Here is a 27,234-nt window from a genome sequence, read left to right as displayed (position 1 = left end):
AGATTTCCTCACATATACTAACCATGCAGTCAAAAGTTGCATTGCCGTGCATGATCAGCTCATGTCAGTGCCATGGACAGCAAGAGCTGGTTCCAACTGGTTTCAGTAGAGATGTTCATTGGTCCTACACCACCGGCCAGATCACATACAGATCATCAAGCAGGAAAGAAGGGTGCTGGCAGCTCAGGCAGATGCGCTACTTTGAGGTTCAAAGGGAAAAGGCCATAACACCCCCACCTCAGGACACTGTATCCTTCTATAGCCGAGTCCAGTTATAATACTTCAAGGCTGGGCTCCCAGGTAGCTAGTGACCGATCAGCCTTGCCCAAAGCCCCCATCATTCTATGTTGCCTCACACATGTGGCACTCAAAATGGATTAAATCATGCACTTTTTCCAGCAAAGTCCTTACACTCAACACAATGTGTACACACACTATCCACACACCTCCCATGCATGAATGTGAAATATTCTGTTAAGAGGGACTAGCAGGCCTTTTACAAAGAGGAGGTCAATCAGCACCTAGATAGATGGCCTGTACCTTCAAAAGAGAACACCAGCACCGATATCAGTCACACAAAGCCCGGTTAAAGAGGAGAATAATCACTCTCTTAAAGAGAGGTGTATTTTGGGCGCCCCTTTCATGTCAGAGCACTGCGGTAGCGTCTAAGCCCACTTAAAAGGGAGATCAGTGATCTTCCAAGATTATGAATCCACCTGTAGTTTTCCATCCTGCACTTACATAGTGCGTCATGACATATTCACTCATCCCTGAGGTCAGGTACCAATGACAGGATAAATAAAGGGGAAGGAAGCAAGCGCTCGTGCTCTGTCTTAAGCTAGACCATCAGTGTGCCTAGACGTGTGAAGGCATGGAAAGACAAGGGACCTATCTATGGTCAGGCAAGCTGCTTTACTGCATCACCTTGAGAAAAAGAAAAACAAAGACTGCACTGGAAAACTAATATAGGGCAGGGGGTCACTTTCTCCAGAACAGGACTCTTTTCTGTCCCAACAGAATGCAATGGTGCATGTACACTTTAAAGTGTGTTTTGTTTCTCCATGGGATACATATTATTCACTTTATAGAAACCTCAATGATCTTTAGGCATTATCCCAGTTCATAACAAATGGGTTTATTATTGGTTTTGACAAAAATAATTGCATTCCGTGTTCTAAGTGGGAAACTACCTTCAACTGTTTAATGCCTACCCCTAAATATGCCATAGTGGGTCTTCGCCCTCATTGCTGATGGAACCATTCAACAATGTCCGCAAATTTTCCCCTGAGAGCACATTGGGACATATGATAATTCAACTAAACTGACAGACCTTTCATGTGATGAAATCCCGCTTAATAGGATAAAACAACGCCATTGCTGGCTTCACAAGTAAGAAATGGGATCTTAGGTGTTAAAAAAACCTTGTGAATTGGCTCCAGTGTGTTTACATTGTTAATCTTATTGCACTGTTTTATATATATGTATATATTGCAAAGCCTAAACACGTCTGTCCTGTTGTGGGGTCGAGGGAAACCCGAGAAAATAAAAAAAGGCCATATTCCTGCAGCTGTGGGTGCGTACCTTCCTCTTTGCTGAAGCTGGATTGTATCTTTGATATATATATATATATATATATATATATATATATATATATATATATATATATATATATATATATATATATATATATATATATATATATATATATATATGTATATATATATATATATATATATGTATATATATATATATATATATATATATATATATACATATATATATATATATATATATATATATATATATATATATATATATATCTGCAATACCTTGCAGCGCTCCACCATTCCAGTGAAATAACAAGGCATGGACCTTCTTTGCAGTATACCGTTTATTGCCCAACAAACAGCTCAGCCATGACGCGTTTCGGCCGTCCCTGCGGCCTTGGTCACATGACGATACATTTTTTTCAACCCAATTTAAAGTGCTAGTGCATCACATGTCAACAGTAGACATAGAAAAATTACTACCGGTATACATACCATTGCTGGATTTAGGTAACACTGTCACAGTTTCTATCTGTATAAATACAGTTAATCATTCGCACAAACGACAGTTGGTAATTCACTACCATCAAAAATAAGTTCATATTACGAACAAGCGCATACAATATTACCGTAGCTCTTATTCTGTCTACACATATAGTTTATATCCCATAACCTAATATCTTATACTAAATCTATATGACATGTGTTTGAAAAAGGAGATATCTAAAGAATAAACGTGCTCACCCTAACGTGTTTGAATTATATAATCATACTAAAGAAAAATAATTTTTTCACTCATAATGAAGTGCACAGGAGTTATTGTAAGCATGATGTTGGTCACTAAATACCAAAATTGAATTGCAATTAAAATTAAATCTATATATACACATATATGCAATTGCTTAACTGTTACCTGAATTTAATGTTTATCAAATCCAAGAATATACACTTTATATGATATATAGGAGGATCCCCTTCTATAAACAAGTTAAAGTGGTTTAGTGCAACAGTACATTAAAGGTTAAGTGACTCATGCTTTTTTTTAAAAGAAAATTAATTAATGAAACACCCAAAAGTATCATGATGACACTGATGAAGTTTCTGTTCTTTGTTCATTGTTGCTCTGGGACTTTCGGGGGAAGAGGATACAGTTACTTCTTGATTTGCATCAGGGGCAGCGTTACAACAGGAAAATCAATACAGTACATAACTTAATTTGATTGGCTATGTATCCCTATTCAATTCATCTATACAGAACCATGGTTCATAGTAAAAACAGATAAAAGAATACTATTGCACTGTAAGAACAAGCCCAATGTATAAAAAAGGATATCGGTGACATAATAAAACCAAACAATCTAAAATACATATGGATAAAACTACCCTAATATTTAGAGGTCGGCTTATATTAACTATAGATCACCTATTGTATATTGTTGCACGCCGGTATAATTTCAAAATCCTCTAATGATTTTAAAGGTAAAAGAGGAAATAAATATATATTCGGTACAAAATATGTGCAAAATACGCAATTTAATATCCTAATCTTAAAGCTTATTCTCAACAAATTTGGAGTGATACATGCCTAAATCTTCCTTTATGAATCCCTAAGTGGCTTTCCTTATAGATATGTATGGAGGTCCTCCGTAGTATTTAGACCTCCAGGCCACTTAGAATCAAATTCTAGAATGTAATTTGTCTCAGTTCTTCGCATGTTGGCCTCCCTATCCCCTCCTCTCTTTGTCAATGGGATAGACTCAATTGCATAGTATTTTAATCCTTGAGGCTTACTATTGTGACATGCCTCAAAGTGTCTAGCAACTGGGTAATTTTGATCTTTATTTGTTATTGCACGCAAATGTTGCAGGATTCTTTTATGAACCGGCAACTTGGTGCTGCCAACGTACTTAAAATGACATTCACATTCTAAAACATATATACAATATTCGGTTTTACATGTAAGCAATTGTTTGATTTCTCGAGTTGCCTTAGGGATGACCGTAGTATATTGTTTAGTATTCACCCCATATTGACACGCTTTACATGAAAAGCACTTATAAAATCCCCTACTTATAGGTCTACTAGGCTCTTTCTTCAGGCATTCCTGACTTTTCTTAGTTAGAATTGTGCCCAAACTCATACCTTTACGATACGTTATGGACGGATTGGCGGGCATCAATTCACCAATAGTAGGGTCATCTTGTATAAAGTGCCAATTGTGTCTGACTATATTTCTTAATTCCCTTTCTTGCTTGGAATAAGTCAGAACTAACCGAACTGTGTTAGTATCCACACTCTGGATTCTTTTGTCTTTGGGGATATATTTAAGGAGATCACTTCTAGCTTTTTGTCGGGACTTTCTAATAGCGGTTTCCACTGTTCTAGTGCTGTATCCTCTTTCCACAAACCTGATTAAGCTCTCTTGTTGCTTCTTAATCATATCCCTCTCATCACTACAAATACGGCGGATGCGAAGCATTTCGCCGTATGGGATAGATTTGATCAAGTGTTGCGGATGGGCACTTGTCGCATGCAACAGTGTGTTGCCAGCTGTTGGTTTTCTAAAAAGGGTAGTACTAAGAACATTGTTGTTTAAAAAAACCTGCACATCTAAAAATGTCACCGATTCCTTACTGATACTAGAAGTAAAATTCAAATTAAGATCATTTACATTTATCTCCTGTATAAAATTTAAAACACTGTCCTCAGATCCATGCCACACAATAAAAAGATCATCAATAAAACGAAGCCAAGAGACTATATTGGATGTGCAATAGTGCAAATACTTTCGCCTGAGGACCAGTTCCTCCCACCACCCCATAAAGAGGCACGCATAACTTGGGGAGAAACTGGCCCCCATGGCTACACCCTGAACTTGTTGGAAAAATTGATCATTAAATATGAAATAATTGTTTTCCAAACAAAATGTTAGCATTTCCAGAAGCATTCTTGTATGATTGGAGAGTTCCATTGGTCTTCTGCTTAGATAGTATTCACAAGCTCGTAGGCCATCTCTATGTTTGATACATGTGTATAGGGAACTTACATCCAATGTTACCAGGAGATAGTCTGATTTCCACTCAATGTCATTTAATTTCCGCAAAAATATATATATATCAAAGATACAATCCAGCTTCAGCAAAGAAGAAGGCACGCACCCAAAGCTGCAGGACCCGTGCTGACGCCATGCTGGGGTCAGCGCTGCGGGAGCAGTGTTCCAAGCATCCTTTGTGAAGCAGTGCTGGTGGCGCAGAGGACTTTTTGCATCGACCCACTGGGGTTTTAAGTCTGTATTACCTGCTGTAACAGTGACGGACTCACTAGAGATTACAACACTGCACTACAGGAACCAGAGTGCAACGGTGTTTGCCAAGCCCACTTGGGCCGTATCCTGGAACTTAAATTGCGCAGTGTCCGTTGTCCTGTTCTAATGCAGAAATCATGCCATTGATGAAGGGAACCGGAGTTCCCGAAACGCGTCTGGCTGAGTGATGATGGGATGCTTCTAACCCTTGGCTGCCGACTAGCCTAATTATGCTGAATAAAGTGAACTTACCAAACTGCTTGCTGACTTCCTTCATTGAGGGCTACTCTTGTGTTGGATATATATATATACATATATATATATATATTATTTTTTTCCCCAAAGTTAAACGCCGCACTCAGGAACTGTAAATAACTGATTTATTAGGCAAACTCCACAAGAAGTCTGTCACACCAACGTGTTTCGGGCACACGCCCTTTCTCACGGTAGGTGGCACTACTTTTTTCTCTGTTTATCAAGGCTTTGCGATTCGAACCCGTCCCATGGATTTCTGGGATTAGTAGTTTGTGTATATCCATATCATCAAATGACACCTTTTGTGACAGTAATCAATCATAATTTTGTAATAACATTACAAGACATGTTTTTATAATGCAACTGCACTTCGCTATGCACATTGTCTGCTTTAAATTACAGGTATAGTACCTATTTAACCAAGATTTTACAACATTAGTGCAGTTGTATTTTAACCGATTTGCCAAACATTATTGTATACAATTCTATATATTGTGTTCTACTTTAGGTGTAGTACCTTCAATTCTCAGCGATATCTTAACACGTGGCTATCCTCCGATCTATGCTAAACCATTCACTCATTCCTTTATTTTGCAGGTTGTTAAACATTTTTTGTGCGTTACTTACAATACACATAATTGATTTTAGTACTGCTTCTAATTTCAAGTTGTTACAAATGTACAAAGAGTTCCTCATCAAGGTTCATCCCTCTCGGGATCTTGGTTTTCATGCGAATTATGTACTTTGATTCCATTTGACGTAATTCTAGTTTTCGATCACCCAGTCTTTCATTTTGTTCGATGTTATCTATTCCAAAAAAGCACATTTTCTTCCAATCCCCACCTTGGCATTCGAGCATATGTTTAGCTGTAGCATATGTCATGTCTCTGTTCTTTACAGCTCTTATATGCTCAAGAATTCTCTTCTTCAGGGCACAGATTGTAATATATATACATATATTTGATCTTTATTTCGGCCATACATGGCCATAAAAGATGTGCATAAAAAACACATTTCATTTACAAAATGCATATCAAGCACCATTTATGAAACAGCTAACAATTGTTCCTAAAAAATCAAAGCAGTTTAAAAAGACGAAAAGGGAAAAATAAAAACATGGTGGCATACCTGGCAAGAAATACATTTGGACAGGCAGCTGGAAAGTAAACCCTAAAAAAACATACTATCAAACCAATGGACAAATAAAACCAAATGGGCAAGTGATATACAACATTAACCTTATAGCTTTAGGCCTTTTTTCCTGCGCACAAAGTGGATGGAAAGCAAAAATCTACTGACACTAAATACTATTGTTCGGGTTGTGTCGGATTTGATCATTCTTAGTGCCGTCTTACATGACCTTATTCCCAAAAGATTGCATAAAGTTTAAAACACTTTCTTCTGGCCGGTGCATAGGCTGGGCAAAAGAGAAGGATATGCTGGTCATCCTCCTTAAAATTGCCCTCGCACATAGTACAGATTTCGCTGGTCATTGTATCATCAGCATTACCCCTTCTAGACCAGCGTGCCAGAGTTGAATTAGTCAAAAGGTTACCATATCTTAATTTCATAAATAGGGTTTTAGCTAGCGGGGGCTCAACTTCATCAAGGAAATTCTCAAAAAGAGGCCCATCCTTGAAGTTTAAAAAGTTGTTTACCAAAGCCCCACCACTATTTCCATCAGTTATTTGGTTGTTCATAAAACCCCAAAAAGCCGTTTTCACCATTTTTTTTTAATTGAACGGTAACCTTTCCGGATTCTCCCAAAATTGAGATAAACCTATTTTATTAAACCATAATTTAACATGTTTTAGCCAAATGTTGGAATTCAGTACATCCAAACTCATTACCTCTTTTAACCCATTCCTGTAGTCAAGCAGTTCTGGTGTTTGCCAGAGTCTCACCCAAAACATTAGGGGCCGAACGATAGTGGGATGGTCGGTTCTTTTAACGTTTAGGTCCAACTGAAGAGGTACTAAAGGGGTGCCTTTTGGAGCCCTTACAAGGTTTCTCATAAATTTGTTCTCCAGGGTTGTGAAAGCATCCTTAGACATGGGCCCCCAGATCTCAGCACCATAGAGAACTGCCGATTGGACTTTAAATTTAAATAGCTCTAGTGCTGGTGACACAGCTTTACTAGTGCTTGCACCCTGCTTTCTTAGGATGGGTATGGTGTTTTGAGTAAACAATAACTTACTTTTCTCAATCTGGGGCCTCCACGTGAAATTGGAATCAAGGGAAACTCCCAGGTATGAAAAGTTTTGGACCAATTCCAGTTTTTGGCCGTTTAATGTTAGGCAACCTTTTTGTGATTTGATTGGGTTTAAGGCCATGCATTTGGTTTTTTTAGCATTAATTTCCAGACCTTTTCTGTTGTAATAGTCACTAAATGAGTGAATTAGTGCCTGGAGACCTTTCTTAGTTTGAGAGATTAATATGGTTTCATCCGCGAATAGTAACGCGGGTACCCTTTCCCCGCTTAATTTTGGGGAGTCATTTTTACAACCCTCTAAATACGCAGGGATATCATTCACAAAAAGTGAGAATAAAGTGGGGGCCAGGACGCAGCCCTGGCAAACGCCACGCTCAATAGGTATATTCTGAGTTAATTCCCCATTGGGGCCCCATCTCACTTTAGCAAAATTCTTAGCATGCAAACCAACTATTTGGAACAACAGACAGCTGGACCTAGAAGATGAAATAAACAAAATGAGCCAACGGTTTTTGGAGAGGGTGTATCCGGAAGAAGTGATATCATCTGCAAAATCAATGATGGCCATGAAAAAGAGAGTGGATTTGCTTGTACCAAAAACCAAAAGGTTTGAAAACATCATGGACAATGAAAATGATGAAAAGAATGAAGTGACAAGACTAATCACAGATTTTGACAACCAAAGTAGTGAAATGAAAAGAGCATTACAAAAACATTGGAAAATCTTGCTCCTGGATGAAACTTTGAAAAATAATTTAACCACCTATCCAAGCATTGCTTACCGGAAAACTTCATCTCTAGGTGATATCTTATCTCAAAGCCATCTTGAGTTAAGAGAACCAGACAAACGAGCTTGGTTAACAGCTCCTGGTTTCTGGAAGTGCTATAAGTGTAAGGCCTGTGATCATAGCGTGAACATCAAGGAATATAAACTTCAAAATGGCAAAATAGAGAAAATGAAGGATGACATCACGTGTGAATCAAAATGTGTTGTGTATAGACTACAATGCCCCTGTGATAAGTTTTATATCGGGAGTACGATCAATAAATTGAAATTAAGAATATTACAACACTTAAGGGCAATTAAGAACAAAGACCCTAGCTACCCGATGGCCACACATTTTGCCAAATACCATCAGAGCAACCCAGTCTTACTGAAATATTCAGTAATCAAATTAAGCAAAATCTCAGAAAGGGGTGGAGATCGAACATTACAACTTCGAAAACTTGAATCCAGAATGATACTAGGCATGGGAACAGAGGTCCCATATGGACATAACTTAGATGCCGAACTGTTTGTACACTTGTAAATATAAGAGGAGAAAATGGTAGAGAAAATGTGAGACTTGTTTCACAAAACAGGGAGGTGTAAAAATATGTAAATAACATGTGGAGAAAAAGAATATGTGAATAGATGTGATGAGATCAGGAACTGGACAACAAAGTATAACACATTAGCCAGAATTCAAAGCCAAAGTATCAAAGCTTCCAAGGTTTTTTGATAAAGTTTATCATGAATCGTTGTTAGAATGAACTCGAGGAAATAAGGAAATGGATAAAAGCGGAATAACATAGAAGGCATGGGTGATGAGGATATAAATTTATGGATGTAATAATTTGTACTTTACAGAAATCTTCAGCATTCATTCCCCTCATCCAATGAACACAGCGCTAAAAATCTGGTACTAATGTATATGTACATAATTATGTAATACTAAATAGACTGTTTACAGTAATTACTAAAATGTAAATAGTGTACATATAAACCAGCGTGATAATAATAATTTGATTGAAAACAATGTTAAAAAACAATCTTGCTCAATTTGCGGAATTAGTAGAGTACTTTACTGAATATAATCGAGAATCATTGGTTCATGAACTGTTAGAAAATCGAAAATGCTACAAAAGAATGGGAGTAGAACAAGAGGGGGGTCATGTCCTATAAAGCTCTGGGTAGGACACAATACTATTAGAAAAAATAAATGGGGACCCAGTCGCTTTTTAATTCTGACACTTATTTTATTTTGAGCAGATTTTTTACACCCTACTGTTTTTAATTAGTGGGTGTTATACTTCTTTTATTCAATGTACAAGTTGCTTCACTTGTGTGAATTATTGTAGTAGTCTGAGGACTTGCTTTGTCATACACAAGTGGGTATTTACTATGTACAAAATTTACATTTAACACCAAAAACAAACAATTATATTACAAATATACAAGAACATTTATACTATACAGTTATCACAATGTGTATTACATGGAGGGAGTTATAAGCTGTACCCTACTAACTAATTTCAATACCAGACCTTCAACATGTGACCTTTGTGTATTTGAGGTCTGGTAACGCCAGGGCAAAATTTACGAAAATTATTTTTTGACCATAACGTGCAACGTAGTGTTCAAGGCCGTTAGCGCAAATCAAGTTCATTTATTTAAGTGAACCAAAGAAAGCCGACGCGTTTCCAAGCCTGTGTGTATGTTCGTCAGGCTCTTCTTCAGGACGTTGGTTAGTTTGGTACCTATGTAAAGACAACATGGAACACGTTTGAAAATGGGACCTCTCTCTAATACTTGATGAAGGCTTTTTAGTCAATTACGCTCGGTATTACCTTTCCACGAAAGGGAGTTTGGATCTGTAATTAACGGGGCTTCTGGCTGGCAGGTCGTTCTGCAGAGGTAAAGAGCACATCATGTGTCTATTTTCTCTATATGCACAACATGTCTCGTGTCATTTTCATTCAGTTAAATCTAACAAGGTCAGGACTTGCATTTGCCTATTATGAATGGGAAGCATAAAACTGTTTAAATGTTAATATGTATATATGTATAGAATATAATTTGGCTTTGAGTAATTTTACAGCCAGAGTACTTTACGGAAACGTTAAAATGTAAAATGGCTGCGTTGAAGAGCCAGTAAGAACTGTGCAGGGTTGATGGTCTAGATGACCATGGAAAGGGAAGAGGGTACTTACACTAGTGCACTTTAAAAATGAGGTCTAGACCCAAGGACTCTATGGTCCAGTGGAAGGCTAGGAGTAGCCGAAACGTGTAGGCCGTCCGTTAATTGATGCACGTTATTTTGCACATGGTGTGTGAATAAACTACTTTTATGAACTGTGACTTCAGCCATGGTAACTATGGTGAGAAGAGACAAGGTATATATATAGACATATGTATTCTATGATGTATTCTGGGAGTTGCAGTTGGGACATTCATGCAACGAGCAACAGGTGTGCTAAAACATTTGGGGAGGGGCATTTTAGGCACGCTTACTTACAGCAGCAGTATTGGGCCAATAGGATGCAGGACTCCACGCAGTACAGGGCGCTGAGGAAGGCAAGATGCCGAAATGCATTCGCCGCTACTGTTTTGGTCCAAGAATAAACGTGTCTCCGTGCTGTGAAAACCCCTCTGGCCTCTGAATGCTTTCTTGGAGGTGATGTATTGTTATACTTTGCCGCGCCAGCCAGTGACGCGGAAACAGATGGCCCTGCTGCACAAAGTGACCCGGACTAACCTGGCACCACGTTGCTTGTCGGCGTTTGTTACTCGGGGTACCGAGAAGTCCGGAGACCACCGACTGCGATAAACAAGGACTGGAGATTGTAGGTACTTTACCTCTGGTAGGGGATTCTAATGTTGTAATGACGGCCCCGATACCACTTTGGCCCTACTTCGCAGTCGGTTGCAGCAGTACGAGGGGACACGGTGTGGTGATCGTGGACGTTTGGATCCTATCCTGGAGACATTTGCATCACCTATCTGCAGAATAACAGCGAGCCTACACCGATGTGTTTTCCTTGCTTCCCATGCCGCCGACCTGGAGACATAGCCATGATGTATTCTGGGAGTTGCAGTTGGGACATTCATGCAACGAGCAACAGGTGTGCTAAAACATTTGGGGAGGGGCATTTTAGGCACGCTTACTTACAGCAGCAGTATTGGGCCAATAGGATGCAGGACTCCACGCAGTACAGGGCGCTGAGGAAGGCAAGATGCCGAAATGCATTCGCCGCTACTGTTTTGGTCCAAAAATAAACGTGTCTCCGTGCTGTGAAAACCCCTCTGGCCTCTGATTGCTTTCTTGCAGGTGATGTTTTGTTATACTTTGCCGCGCCAGCCAGTGACGCGGAAACAGATGGCCCTGCTGCACGAAGTGACCCGGACTAACCTGGCACCACGTTGCTTGTCGGCGTTTGTTACTCGGGGTACCGAGAAGTCCGGAGACCACCGACTGCGAAAAACAAGGACTGGAGATTGTAGGTACTTTACCTCTGGTAGGGGATTCTAATGTTGTAATGACGGCCCCGATACCACTTTGGCCCTACTTCGCAGTCGGGTGCAGCAGTACGAGGGGACACGGTGTGGTGATCGTGGACGTTTGGATCCTATCCTGGAGACATTTGCATCACCTATCTGCAGAATAACAGCGAGCCTACACCGATGTGTTTTCCTTGCTTCCCATGCCGCCGACCTGGAGACATAGCCATGATGTATTCTGGGAGTTGCAGTTGGGACATTCATGCAACGAGCAACAGGTGTGCTAAAACATTTGGGGAGGGGCATTTTAGGCACGCTTACTTACAGCAGCAGTATTGGGCCAATAGGATGCAGGACTCCACGCAGTACAGGGCGCTGAGGAAGGCAAGATGCCGAAATGCATTCGCCGCTACTGTTTTGGTCCAAAAATAAACGTGTCTCCGTGCTGTGAAAACCCCTCTGGCCTCTGATTGCTTTCTTGGAGGTGATGTTTTGTTATACTTTGCCGCGCCAGCCAGTGACGCGGAAACAGATGGCCCTGCTGCACGAAGTGACCCGGACTAACCTGGCACCACGTTGCTTGTCGGCGTTTGTTACTCGGGGTACCAAGAAGTCCAGAGACCACCGACTGCGAAAAACAAGGACTGGAGATTGTAGGTACTTTACCTCTGGTAGGGGATTCTAATGTTGTAATGACGGCCCCGATACCACTTTGGCCCTACTTCGCAGTCGGGTGCAGCAGTACGAGGGGACACGGTGTGGTGATCGTGGACGTTTGGATCCGATCCTGGAGACATTTGCATCACCTATCTGCAGAATAACAGCGAGCCTACACCGATGTGTTTTCCTTGCTTCCCATGCCGCCGACCTGGAGACATAGCCATGATGTATTCTGGGAGTTGCAGTTGGGACATTCATGCAACGAGCAACAGGTGTGCTAAAACATTTGGGGAGGGGCATTTTAGGCACGCTTACTTACAGCAGCAGTATTGGGCCAATAGGATGCAGGACTCCACGCAGTACAGGGCGCTGAGGAAGGCAAGATGCCGAAATGCATTCGCCGCTACTGTTTTGGTCCAAAAATAAACGTGTCTCCGTGCTGTGAAAACCCCTCTGGCCTCTGATTGCTTTCTTGGAGGTGATGTTTTGTTATACTTTGCCGCGCCAGCCAGTGACGCGGAAACAGATGGCCCTGCTGCACGAAGTGACCCGGACTAACCTGGCACCACGTTGCTTGTCGGCGTTTGTTACTCGGGGTACCGAGAAGTCCGGAGACCACCGACTGCGAAAAACAAGGACTGGAGATTGTAGGTACTTTACCTCTGGTAGGGGATTCTAATGTTGTAATGACGGCCCGATACCACTTTGGCCCTACTTCGCAGTCGGTTGCAGCAGTACGAGGGGACACGGTGTGGTGATCGTGGACGTTTGGATCCTATCCTGGAGACATTTGCATCACCTATCTGCAGAATAACAGCGAGCCTACACCGATGTGTTTTCCTTGCTTCCCATGCCGCCGACCTGGAGACATAGCCATGATGTATTCTGGGAGTTGCAGTTGGGACATTCATGCAACGAGCAACAGGTGTGCTAAAACATTTGGGGAGGGGCATTTTAGGCACGCTTACTTACAGCAGCAGTATTGGGCCAATAGGATGCAGGACTCCACGCAGTACAGGGCGCTGAGGAAGGCAAGATGCCGAAATGCATTCGCTGCTACTGTTTTGGTCCAAAAATAAACGTGTCTCCGTGCTGTGAAAACCCCTCTGGCCTCTGATTGCTTTCTTGGAGGTGATGTTTTGTTATACTTTGCCGCGCCAGCCAGTGACGCGGAAACAGATGGCCCTGCTGCACGAAGTGACCCGGACTAACCTGGCACCACGTTGCTTGTCGGCGTTTGTTACTCGGGGTACCAAGAAGTCCGGAGACCACCGACTGCGAAAAACAAGGACTGGAGATTGTAGGTACTTTACCTCTGGTAGGGGATTCTAATGTTGTAATGACGGCCCGATACCACTTTGGCCCTACTTCGCAGTCGGGTGCAGCAGTACGAGGGGACACGGTGTGGTGATCGTGGACGTTTGGATCCGATCCTGGAGACATTTGCATCACCTATCTGCAGAATAACAGCGAGCCTACACCGATGTGTTTTCCTTGCTTCCCATGCCGCCGACCTGGAGACATAGCCATGATGTATTCTGGGAGTTGCAGTTGGGACATTCATGCAACGAGCAACAGGTGTGCTAAAACATTTGGGGAGGGGCATTTTAGGCACGCTTACTTACAGCAGCAGTATTGGGCCAATAGGATGCAGGACTCCACGCAGTACAGGGCGCTGAGGAAGGCAAGATGCCGAAATGCATTCGCCGCTACTGTTTTGGTCCAAAAATAAACGTGTCTCCGTGCTGTGAAAACCCCTCTGGCCTCTGATTGCTTTCTTGGAGGTGATGTTTTGTTATACTTTGCCGCGCCAGCCAGTGACGCGGAAACAGATGGCCCTGCTGCACGAAGTGACCCGGACTAACCTGGCACCACGTTGCTTGTCGGCGTTTGTTACTCGGGGTACCGAGAAGTCCGGAGACCACCGACTGCGAAAAACAAGGACTGGAGATTGTAGGTACTTTACCTCTGGTAGGGGATTCTAATGTTGTAATGACGGCCCGATACCACTTTGGCCCTACTTCGCAGTCGGTTGCAGCAGTACGAGGGGACACGGTGTGGTGATCGTGGACGTTTGGATCCTATCCTGGAGACATTTGCATCACCTATCTGCAGAATAACAGCGAGCCTACACCGATGTGTTTTCCTTGCTTCCCATGCCGCCGACCTGGAGACATAGCCATGATGTATTCTGGGAGTTGCAGTTGGGACATTCATGCAACGAGCAACAGGTGTGCTAAAACATTTGGGGAGGGGCATTTTAGGCACGCTTACTTACAGCAGCAGTATTGGGCCAATAGGATGCAGGACTCCACGCAGTACAGGGCGCTGAGGAAGGCAAGATGCCGAAATGCATTCGCCGCTACTGTTTTGGTCCAAAAATAAACGTGTCTCCGTGCTGCTAAAACCCCTCTGGCCTCTGATTGCTTTCTTGGAGGTGATGTTTTGTTATACTTTGCCGCGCCAGCCAGTGACGCGGAAACAGATGGCCCTGCTGCACGAAGTGACCCGGACTAACCTGGCACCACGTTGCTTGTCGGCGTTTGTTACTCGGGGTACCGAGAAGTCCGGAGACCACCGACTGCGAAAAACAAGGACTGGAGATTGTAGGTACTTTACCTCTGGTAGGGGATTCTAATGTTGTAATGACGGCCCCGATACCACTTTGGCCCTACTTCGCAGTCGGTTGCAGCAGTACGAGGGGACACGGTGTGGTGATCGTGGACGTTTGGATCCTATCCTGGAGACATTTGCATCACCTATCTGCAGAATAACAGCGAGCCTACACCGATGTGTTTTCCTTGCTTCCCATGCCGCCGACCTGGAGACATAGCCATGATGTATTCTGGGAGTTGCAGTTGGGACATTCATGCAACGAGCAACAGGTGTGCTAAAACATTTGGGGAGGGGCATTTTAGGCACGCTTACTTACAGCAGCAGTATTGGGCCAATAGGATGCAGGACTCCACGCAGTACAGGGCGCTGAGGAAGGCAAGATGCCGAAATGCATTCGCCGCTACTGTTTTGGTCCAAAAATAAACGTGTCTCCGTGATGTGAAAACCCCTCTGGCCTCTGATTGCTTTCTTGGAGGTGATGTTTTGTTATACTTTGCCGCGCCAGCCAGTGACGCGGAAACAGATGGCCCTGCTGCACGAAGTGACCCGGACTAACCTGGCACCACGTTGCTTGTCGGCGTTTGTTACTCGGGGTACCGAGAAGTCCGGAGACCACCGACTGCGAAAAACAAGGACTGGAGATTGTAGGTACTTTACCTCTGGTAGGGGATTCTAATGTTGTAATGACGGCCCCGATACCACTTTGGCCCTACTTCGCAGTCGGTTGCAGCAGTACGAGGGGACACGGTGTGGTGATCGTGGACGTTTGGATCCTATCCTGGAGACATTTGCATCACCTATCTGCAGAATAACAGCGAGCCTACACCGATGTGTTTTCCTTGCTTCCCATGCCGCCGACCTGGAGACATAGCCATGATGTATTCTGGGAGTTGCAGTTGGGACATTCATGCAACGAGCAACAGGTGTGCTAAAACATTTGGGGAGGGGCATTTTAGGCACGCTTACTTACAGCAGCAGTATTGGGCCAATAGGATGCAGGACTCCACGCAGTACAGGGCGCTGAGGAAGGCAAGATGCCGAAATGCATTCGCCGCTACTGTTTTGGTCCAAAAATAAACGTGTCTCCGTGCTGTGAAAACCCCTCTGGCCTCTGATTGCTTTCTTGGAGGTGATGTTTTGTTATATATATATATATATATATATATATATATATATATATATATATATATATATATATATATATAGCACAATCATTTTCAAAACAAAATATAAACATTTATTTTGGTCCTTTCTTTTCAGACTTTTATTCTTTTGGTTTCAGCCACAGCCCAGCCAACACGTGTTTCGTCGCAATTGGGGAGTTATCCTGCGACTTCATCAAGGCTATATCTTTCAAAGTGTTGAGATTTTGAATATGGTGATATTTCCAACCCACATTGGGGTTCCAAAATATGTTGCCCAGTTCCAAATATGTCTAGATCCAAATATCCTTTGAGATTCACGTAGTGTTTTTTAAATTTGCAGAGTACGGCATCCCATACTACGTCCTGGCATCTACCGAGTATGACAGGAACTCGTACTCGGTAGATGCCAGCCGCCAGGACGTAGTATGGGATGCCGTACTCTACAAATAGTGTGCCAGGAGATGTGTTTACAGAGTGGTTGAGAAAGGGGGCGTGGCCTCCGACGAACTCTTAGCAATCCCGTGTGTGGGAATTACTGGAGGTAACAGGAGGGATTGTTCCCCCATAGGACCTTCAACAGCCAAGGGCATTTCATCCCCCAACTAGTAGTGCACCAGGAGGCGTGTTTGCAGAGTGATAAAGAAAGGGGGCAGGCCATGAAGACCTCTCAGAAATCTCGCAGAGTGGGACTTACTGAAGGTAGCAGGAGGGGTAGTTGGGCCACAAGGCTGTCCTTGGGGTCCAACAACTCCTCCTGTTACCTCCAGTGAGTCCCACTTAGCGTGATTGCTTAGAGGTCTTCAGAGGCCAACCACCCTTTCCCCACCACTCGGAAAATGTGCCTCCAGCCATGCTGATGGTTGGGGGATGAAGTCCCATTGGCTCCAGAGGGTCTTTGAGGCCCAACAAGACATCCTATTACCTCCAGTAAGGCCCCCACAGTGGAATTGCAGAAAGGTCTTCGGAGGCCACGCCCCTTTCTCCACCACTCTACAATCGTGCCTCCTGGCGCACTGCTGGCTGAGGTGTGAAGTCCCCAGATGGCTCCCAGCACTCACTGGTTGAAGTGTTGGCAGCCAATCAAATTTTAGTAGGATCCACAAGTCTACTGCAAGGACTCACATCCCCCGATATCTATATTTTTTTAAGTTATATATCTCAAAAACTACTGAACAAATCTACACCAAATCACAAATAGCACGCTTTCTGGACTTTCTGCCAAATTTGGTTAAATTATGTTCAGAAGTTCGGGTTGTAGTCATGTTAAAAAATGAAACATCTCACTGACATAAAATGGGGAAAATACGTTTTGGGACCCCCTTTTCTCTCGGCCCACGCTTGACTGACCACCCTGAAACTTTTAACACAGCAGCTGCACCAAAAAAGGGAATTTCTGTGAAAATTTCGTGGAGATTCGTCAAGCGGCGCCAAAGTTGTTATCCCCGAAAGTGGATGGAGTGGGGAATATCAGGGGAGCTTGCAATGGATATGGATATGGATATATATATATATATATATATATATATATATATATATATATATATATATATCTATACGAGGAGAATTCCTGCAATTCCTGCAGAAAAGACAAGCCTCTCCGGTTTTGAAGTTTAAAGTATCACAGGTTTATTCCGCAGAAAAATGACGCGTTTCGATCTCAACCGAGATCTTGGTCACAGGACCTTAGTTGAGTTCCACATATTTTTAAAGGTGCATTTCAGATGCACTACGCAGCGTGCATGACAACATAGAAGAAATACTCTGGTGAGTCAATTCATATTGTTCAATTAAATTTAAATAAAAATCGAAACAAGTGTTAGTTTCACAATTGTTTAAACATGTCCACACATCACACTGGACATTGAAAATAAATTAAATTAATGTGTAGTATATATTCCCTACAGACAGATTGATGGCATTGTCTTATGTGTCTGTAGAATATTTCGTTGGTCAGGTGCCCGTGCCTTGTGGCATCTAAAAGATTGAGTGAAAGTTATTATCCCCGAACGTGGATGGAGTGGGGAATAGCAGGGGAACTGGATATGGAGTTATATATATGTATACACACACACACAAAACATATGTACATATATATACATCCAAATTCCACAATGCCCAAGCTTTAGGACGCACTCTCCATCACACTCAAGAGGCAGCAGCGCAGTCTGCGGCTTCACCGGTAAATTACAGTGCCTTACGCGTTTCAGAATAACTCACATCCTTGATCACAGGCATAAGCAGCAGTTAGTAGAAATGGCGTGAGACTACCGATCACTTTATCAGTTCTTTTAATCACTCACAGGTGCAGCATCACACGGTATCACAGTGTGCATTCTGGGATCAGTAGTCATTTGCATAAGCCATAGTTCATAATAAAACTTGCTACTGCTTATAAATTTCAAAGTCCAATACAGCCATTAGTGGGCTCCACGTGAGCCGTTTCGTGCACTGCTTCAAATTACTTGCCACAATGATGGACCGAACATGACTCCCCATGTGGGGTGCCCTCAGGTACGCTCAATCCAGCGCATGGTGCAGTCCTCATGGCTGGGTAGCCGTGTTTAACATCCAAGTTCCACAATGCCCAAGCTTTAGGACGAACTCTCCATCACACTCAAGAGGCAGCAGCGCAGTCTGCGGCTTCACCGGTAAATTACAGTGCCTTACGCGTTTCAGAGTAACTCACATCCTTGATCACAGGCATAAGCAGCAGTTAGTAGAAATGGCGTGAGACTACCGATCACTTTATCAGTTCTTTTAATCACTCACAGGTGCAGCATCACATGGTATCACAGTGTGCATTCTGGGATCAGTAGTCATTTGCATAAGCCATAATTCATAATAAAACTTGCTACTGCTTATAAATTTCAAAGTCCAATACAGCCATTAGTGGGCTCCACGTGAGCCGTGTCGTGCACTGCTTCAAATTACTTGCCACAATGATGGACCGAACATGACTCCCCATGTGGGGTGCCCTCAGGTACGCTCAATCCAGCGCATGGTGCAGTCCTCACGGCTGGGTAGCCGTGTTTAACATCCAAGTTCCACAATGCCCAAGCTTTAGGACGCACTCTCCATCACACTCAAGAGGCAGCAGCGCAGTCTGCGGCTTCACCGGTAAATTACAGTGCCTTACGCGTTTCAGAGTAACTCACATCCTTGATCACAGGCATAAGCAGCAGTTAGTAGAAATGGCGTGAGACTACCGATCACTTTATCAGTTCTTTTAATCACTCACAGGTGCAGCATCACATGGTATCACAGTGTGCATTCTGGGATCAGTAGTCATTTGCATAAGCCATAATTCATAATAAAACTTGCTACTGCTTATAAATTTCAAAGTCCAATACAGCCATTAGTGGGCTCCACGTGAGCCGTGTCGTGCACTGCTTCAGTGTTGCAATAAAAGAGGGACAAACACCGATGTCTTTTGTTGGCTGTCATTCGGTAGCAGAGAAGCCTTTGAAGAAGGGAGGATCCCGAAACGCGTCAGGCTCTGCTGACGCTGGTTATGCCTTTGTCTCCTCTTATGTGGAACGCGCTGATGTGGGAGTGAGCCCCGCCCTGTGGGTAACTTGTGGACCTTGATTTGTACGGCTGACCTGGCCGGGGGGCGCACCGCCGCAAATACTTAGCGGTTCTGCTGCTGGTTGAAACAACTGCGGATCAGGCCTATCTGGCGCAATTTTGAACGGGGGAGAACAGCAGAGGCACACCCGTGACTATAGAACTTATTTACTGAATTACAGCCTTCAGCCCACTGGGGTTTCATTGCAAAGACTACCGGTCCCAGAATGCAGTATGGATATGCTTACTCACCTGAGGTTTAGTGTTGCAATAAAAGAGGGACAAACACCGATGTCTTTTGTTGGCTGTCATTCGGTAGCAGAGAAGCCTTTGAAGAAGGGAGGATCCCGAAACGCGTCAGGCTCTGCTGACGCTGGTTATGCCTTTGTCTCCTCTTATGTGGAACGCGCTGATGTGGGAGTGAGCCCCGCCCTGTGGGTAACTTGTGGACCTTGATATATATAAACATATATATATATATATATTCACTGAAAAAACCATAGGTTATACACCATATATAGTTAGGAATTAGCATTTAAAAAAACTTATTTTACTCACACAAAACCATTGAAATTCCATATATAGTTAGTTGCACTAACTATATATCGCGCACCCGCAATCCACTGCTGATCATGTCACATATTACATCATTCATGACATGGTCAGTGACATCACTGATGACATCACTGATGACATCTCAAATGACATCACTGATGACATCTCAAATGACATCACTGATGACATCACTGATGACATCTCAAATGACATCACTGATGAGATCACTGATGACATCATCCAGTGACTGTGTGTTTCTGTAAAGTTTAAATATGTTTTACATATTGAAGAATGAGTAGATGTATAAGTGTCTGGACGAAGGATTTAGTAGGTGCATGACTGAATGTATGAGTGAGTGATTAAATGTGTCTCACTGAGTGCATGGGTTAGTGAGTAAACTGTCTTAATTTGTGCATCATTATGTCTGTTGTTCTGTAAACTGCTGCATGTGTTGATCAGTAGCTATATGATTAACTATATGGGTTATTGATTGATTGTCCAAGTATTTGTATAGGAGACTGAGTGTGTGTGTGGCTGGCTGGGAGGTGTGTGACTCTGTGCAGATCAATTTGTACTTGTATCAATGATTGTATAAGAAAGTAAGTATGTGTTAGTATATGTTTGAAAATGTAAGGTGCTCTATGTTTAACTGTATAGACAAGAAAATGGAAGTGTGATTGATTCTTTACAGGACTGACTAGGTGTGTGAGTAACTCCATGGATGAGTGGCAGAGTGTAAGTGTCTGTATAGGTGTATGAGTGCATATGATAGTGTTGTAAAGATGAGTGATTGTATGTATGAATGATTGTATGGGTGAATGAGTGAATGTGTGTGTAGACGTAGGAATCAGTGAGTACGTATGTAGTAACTAGTATTGGTGTGTCAATGGTTTCAAAAATGTTACTCTGTATTTAACACTGGGTGAAACAGAGGTTATATTAAAACGTGAGGAGATGCATTGTATTGTCACATGAATGATATCATCAGTGATGTGGTCATTGATGTCAAATGAGATGTCATCAGTGATCTCATCAGTGATGTCATTTGAGATGTCATCAGTGATGTCATCAGTGATGTCACTGACCATGTCATGAATGATGTAATATGTGACATGATCAGCAGTGGATTGCGGGTGCGCGATATATAGTTAGTGCAACTAACTATATATGGAATTTCAATGGTTTTGTGTGAGTAAAATAAGGTTTTTTAAATGCTAATTCCTAACTATATATGGTGTATAACCTATGGTTTTTTCAGTGAATTTTCAAGGTTTTGTAAATGCTAATTCCTAACTATATATGGTCTATAACCTATGGTTTTTTCAGTGAATTTCAATGGTTTTTTAATAGCAAATATCATAAGCTGTCGAATGTCAAGTACGTGGTAAGTAAAAACATTTTCGTGTTTATGCACACTGATCTGCTTTGATTGCTGCCCCCCACCCCTCATTTCTATTAGGAGTACTCTCTCTTTGCAGATAGTGAAGGGTAGTTAACGCAGCCCTTTGCCCCCTTTGTAATCCGTCGTGCCTGCTTCTCTCTCCATTTGATTGATTGTTCTCTTTGGTTCATTCTCTATTTACAAACAAGCACAGAGTCGCAATACTCTGTTTAGTCTTTGCAGATAGCGAAAAATCGTGTAAAAAAACAAAAGGAATCGAGCAAAATCAGTAGGCCACTAATGGGATCTCTTTTGACCTCGCTAAAATAGAAACATTAGGAACAACCTGTTGAAAATAGCAATGCGTATGTATATAAGCGGCGTTCATTTGTGTTCACAGTACCCCTTGTTGATTGTTTCAATCGAGCATTGAATTGTTCGAAGTTAATTCTCTTAAGGATCTTCTCTACCTGCAAACGAGGAAGAATAGGAATATTCTATCTCCCTTTGCAGATAGTGAAGGGTAGGTAACGCAAGCCTTTAACACGTCGTACCTATTTCATTCCTCATTGATTGATTGATTGTCCGAACATTGACTGTTTGGGAATTAGTTCTTTTTGGAGGTATTCCCTGTTTGCAAATAAACGTAGGAAAATCTTTGCAAGTAGTGAAAGGGTACGTAATGCGGACCGTTCTCCCCCGTTGTAATCTGTCATACCTATCTACTCCCCACTGATTGATGCACCTTTTTCACCCGGACCATTTACTAGAGATACGTCATCTGGCCCGACCAGAGAGCACCCCTAGTGAAAAGGACATATGCAATAATAACGAAGTGATCACTGTATCCTGTTAACAGAAACTTTACCATGAAACAACCTGGAAAGAAAAAAATAGGAAAACGAAAATCAGTAGGCCACTGATGAACATGAACTTTTATTAAACAACGAACAAAGAAACGATAACATAACGTAATGATAAAACCTATTAATGTCCTAGAAACAAGAAAACGTTAAAATATGCCAGTGGTGAGAGACCAGAAAAACAGTAAGAGAAACCAAATCACCCCTCGCTGTCCCACCGCCTGCCACGCCAAAAAAATCGATAGACTAGGGAAAATGCAAGTCAGTAGAACATCCACCCCCACTCTGGAAACTTCCAAGGTGGGGCAGGGTTCCGGCTACGCCCAGCCGGGAGCAGCCCATATAAGGCAGGTCCTGCTGCCACGCCTCGGCCAGGAGATCCTAACGTAGGGTGTAGCCGAAGGAGAGGCCGAGGCCAGCGGGACCCGGCCAGGGGATTGCCTTTACAACGCTGAACAGTTGCAGGGGGGGGGAATGTCTCCTCGACCCTCCCCTCTCTCTCCCAGTCCGGCCGCGGTGGCCCTTGAGAGTTGCAGGTAGTCCCGCCACATGCTCTTCCGGTCCGACCACCAACGGTCGGGGGGCCGAGGCCGACGGGATCCGGCTGCAGCCGATAAACCAAGAAACCCGTTCATGGGGCCAGAGCCAGGGGCGTCCGGCCGACATCCACCGGAAGCCCGGCCCGAAGACGGACGGGACACTTCTTTCTTTTATAATGGCTGCGACAACACTGGGGGGGGATGTCTTGCACATGCCTCCGACCCCCCCCTCGTCCTCATCGCCTGGTCCGGCCATAACAAATCTCAAGCGAGACGCCGTGGGGTGCACTGGGAGGGAGAGACGGTGCGAACAGGCCTCTCCCGCCTCCCCAGGTGGAGACTTCCCAGCTGCACCCTCAGCGCTCCAGGCGCCCGGAAAACGGTTCTTCCACTGTGGCCATGCTGCAACGTCTCGCCCGGCAGGGTGGAGCCCGTCCGCTCATGTGACCCCGCGATCGCCGGTAGCTGCCGAACTCTCAAAATGGCGGTCGACCTGGCAAGAGCGGGCCCAGCATAAAGAAATGGCCCGGTCACTGGTTGACTCCACCACCGTAGTCCTCCACGACCTTGAAGATTCTAGAGGAGCCGCGGGAGTCTCCGACCCCCGATGGGGAATGACTGCCATGATCGCCCGTGGAGTGACGAAACTGTATCCGCGGGACGTCGGCGCTCCCATGCTGGCGCCAGCCTCACTTTGAATTACTAGAATCCTGCAGACCTCACTTCCGGTGAAAGCACAGTGTGACCCGGTAGGAAAAATTATTGCACCCCCTCCCCTTTTTGACTGATAGTTCAAACCACCGATCCTTTCCTTTGCCCTTTTAACGGAACTTTGGACTGCCTCCCCCTCTTTTACATTTTCTAGAGAAAACAAAACATTAACCACTACATTAGCATAGCAGTTGACACCAGAACTGTTTTCAAATTGAAAACCAACAACATCTTCAACAGAATCCTTTTTGTTTCTGCTGTGACCCTGCTACAGCACAGGCATTGTCCCCAGCAGTAATTCTGCAATGCCGGTAAGAATAGCTGTGGTGCCTACTGGACTCACTCACCCCCGCGGCGCCCCACGCCGTTTTTTGCTGGGCGGCAACTTACTAGACATCACTTTCGTGCCATCTAGATTTCAGCGCGTTCTGCTGCCTTGGAACTATTCGCACAACAGACCGCTACTGACTAGAATATTTCATTATTGGTGCTGTCAATTTCAATAAATCTATTGGATAATTAAAAAGAAATTGCCACGGTCTCTTCGTTGTTTAAATGTTTTTACTGTTTTTGTTTTGTTGTATATATTTATATGTTATTAAAGTTTTATATTCCTACTACTTTGTTGGAGGGCTATATATTTTTAATGTGACACATAATTGTAAAAACTTTGATGTACAAAGAGTCATTCCTGGAATCTTCCGCTTCAGGCTCGGTCCCCTCCCCAATCACAATACAGGATGGTTTTCAGATAGTAGGAACACGTGTGGTGTGACGGATCTCATCGAGTGTGGGCCTTGATCTACTATAACTCCTTTGAAGAGGGGTGATTCTTTACAGCTGGGGCCATAAACTACATCTGCAGGGCTAGCTGATAGCCTGGACAATCGGACACAGAGAAAGAGGAGTGTCAGAGGGTGCGGTAGTGAATAGGGCGAAAGGGAGGTGTCGGGCGGGCACAGAGTGTGATTCTCAGGGAAGAGCAGCGCAGATGGGGGGAGGTTTATTGCCCATGCATAAGACAGAGAGCGGTGGTGACCAGTGCCTAGGGAAGATGCTTGCGTGGGTGAGGAGCCATGCTACGAATCGACAGCGTGCAGAGAGTGGGTCTGGTCAAGACACCTAAAATGGCTGCCGTGCACGACAAAAGTGTGGCATTTCAAAAAAGGCAAGATGGCGCAGACAATGTTTTTCAACACTTCCTCATTTCCTTCGAATCGAACGTTAACAGACGTTGGGGCATATTACCAAAGTTAAGCGATATTTATCGCTAACGATGCTTACCAACCAATTTTTTACCACTAAGCATCGTCAGAAATTATCGAAGATAAACCTTACTATTATCAAGGTTTATCGCAAATGCGATAATAAACGGCCGCAATGCATGAATATCGCTAAAAACTCAGCGATATTCATGCATTACCGAGCTAATGCTCTTAGCCATGTTATCCACCTCCCATTGGATAACATGGCTAAGAACTGCTCAGGGCAGGTGTTACTTTTTGGAGATATTCGCGCTTAGCGCGAATATCTCCAAAAGTTGGTAATAGGAGATAGATATCTTGCATGTTGTAATGCAAGTTATTGTGGTATATGGAACTCATACCATAATCTCTCAGGAAAGCAGAAACTGATCCTTTTGGGACCGCCTAAAAAGGCCTAGGGGGTGAGGAGTACTCTACTTTGCCCCCTTTTCACGTTCCGAACTATTTTATTTTACTCTCTTCTGTAATTACACAAAATACCAGCGATAGATGCATCGGAGACACACAGTGAGAGAAAGGAGGCCGGAGATGAAGAAGACATGTCAAATACACATTGGAGATAATATAGTGGCAGAAGGGAAGTAAATATGAGTAAACTTACCATGTAACATAAAAATGTTGCACTCTATACTATAAGTCTCATTTTATACTACAATCACTTCGCTACAACCTCATAAATTAAAAATAAAAATGAATAATGTCTCAAACAATTTTTGATTTCTAAATATAAATTTATTCTTCAGAATTTTCTAAATTTGAAAGAACTAGTAACATGTCCTCATCAGCAATGTCCTCATTAAAAGTCTCCAATGATGATTCTTGTAACTCTATGGTCTCCAAACACTCGATAAATTCGCCATCAAGAGATTGATAAAAAAAATCATTCAAGTCATCTCCTCCTTGTGACAATATTTCATTATTGGTGCTGTCAATTTCAATCAATGTAGTGGAATCATTCAAGTCATCTCCTCGTGACAATATTTCATTATTGGTGCTCTCAATTTCAATCAATGTAGTGGAATCATTCAAGTCATCTCCTCCTTGTGACAATATTTCATTATTGGTGCTGTCCATTTCAATCAATCTAATGGAATCATACAAGCCATCTCCTCCTTGTGACAATATTTCATTATTGGTGCTCTCAATTTCAATCAATGTAGTGGAATCATTCAAGTCATCTCCTTGTGACAATATTTCATTCTTGGTGCTGTCCATTTCAATCAATCTAATGGAATCATACAAGTCATGTCCTCCTTGTGACAATATTTCATTATTGGTGCTCTCAATTTCAATCAATGTGTTGGACAATTCAAAAGAAATTGCCACGGTCTCTTCATTGTGAGCCATTTTATTTTGAAATTGCTTGCTGTAAATTGCAGAAAAAAATAATCACTTTCATTTATCGTTTTTAGTAATACATAATATAAAACTAACTTTATCAAGTATTTAGTATAACAGAAGGACTGCAAATAAATAACAGAAAACATTTTTCAAATTATCTTCAAGTGTACAACATAGTTCCCCTTACAAATTAACAACTCACCTTTTTAAAAGTAGCAGAAGTGTTAGTACTGTGTAAATCAAACACCAGAAATTCACCACCAAAAATTCCTCACAAATGTACCTCAGACAGTAGTATCACAAAATGGCTGTGGTTTCCTCTCATTTGACATATATACATAACCAATTAACTTTCATCACACACAAATACAAAACCAAAGTAACATTTTAATTGGTTCTAAATTTCAACACTTTCAAATGTGTTTTCCCCATGCAATTTTCCATAGGACATTTACATACGTCTACAGCCTGAATGGCTGAACGGAATTACACCAAACTTGGCAAAATGGTACATCAAACCTAAGAGGTCAGGAAGGATCTACTATGCCCCCTTATGGTCATTTCCCCCTTCGCTTTGGCCTCCTCTTGTCTCTCAATCCTACCGAGGGACAAGATGGCGGCCGCTACGGACTGTTTGGAATGTTGACAGACGCCGGAGAACCAATCAGCTTCGCAAAGCTCCGTAACGCGAAAAGTACGCGAAGCGGAGCGCTGTTACAGATATATATCTTTTTTTGAACGTTAATTTCTCAAAATCCACTGGAGCACATATATTGAGACCTAGCAAAGGCACATCGGGCTACCAGTCCCTAATATTTTGCCAAGTTTCGTGCAAATCCATTCAGCCGTTCGATTATTATTATTTTGGTTTTTTTTGCCCCGCGGGGCCCTTTTAAAACCTCCACATCAAAACTAGGGGTCAGCGAGGATCTACTATGCCCCCTTATAGTTATTTCCCCCTTTGTTTTGACCTCCTCTTGTCTCTCGATCCTACCGAGAGACAAGATGGCGG

This window comes from Lissotriton helveticus, chromosome 1_1 (assembly GCF_964261635.1).
Source record: "Lissotriton helveticus chromosome 1_1, aLisHel1.1, whole genome shotgun sequence".
Lineage (NCBI taxonomy): Eukaryota > Metazoa > Chordata > Amphibia > Caudata > Salamandridae > Lissotriton > Lissotriton helveticus.
This window is presented reverse-complemented; position numbering follows the sequence as displayed.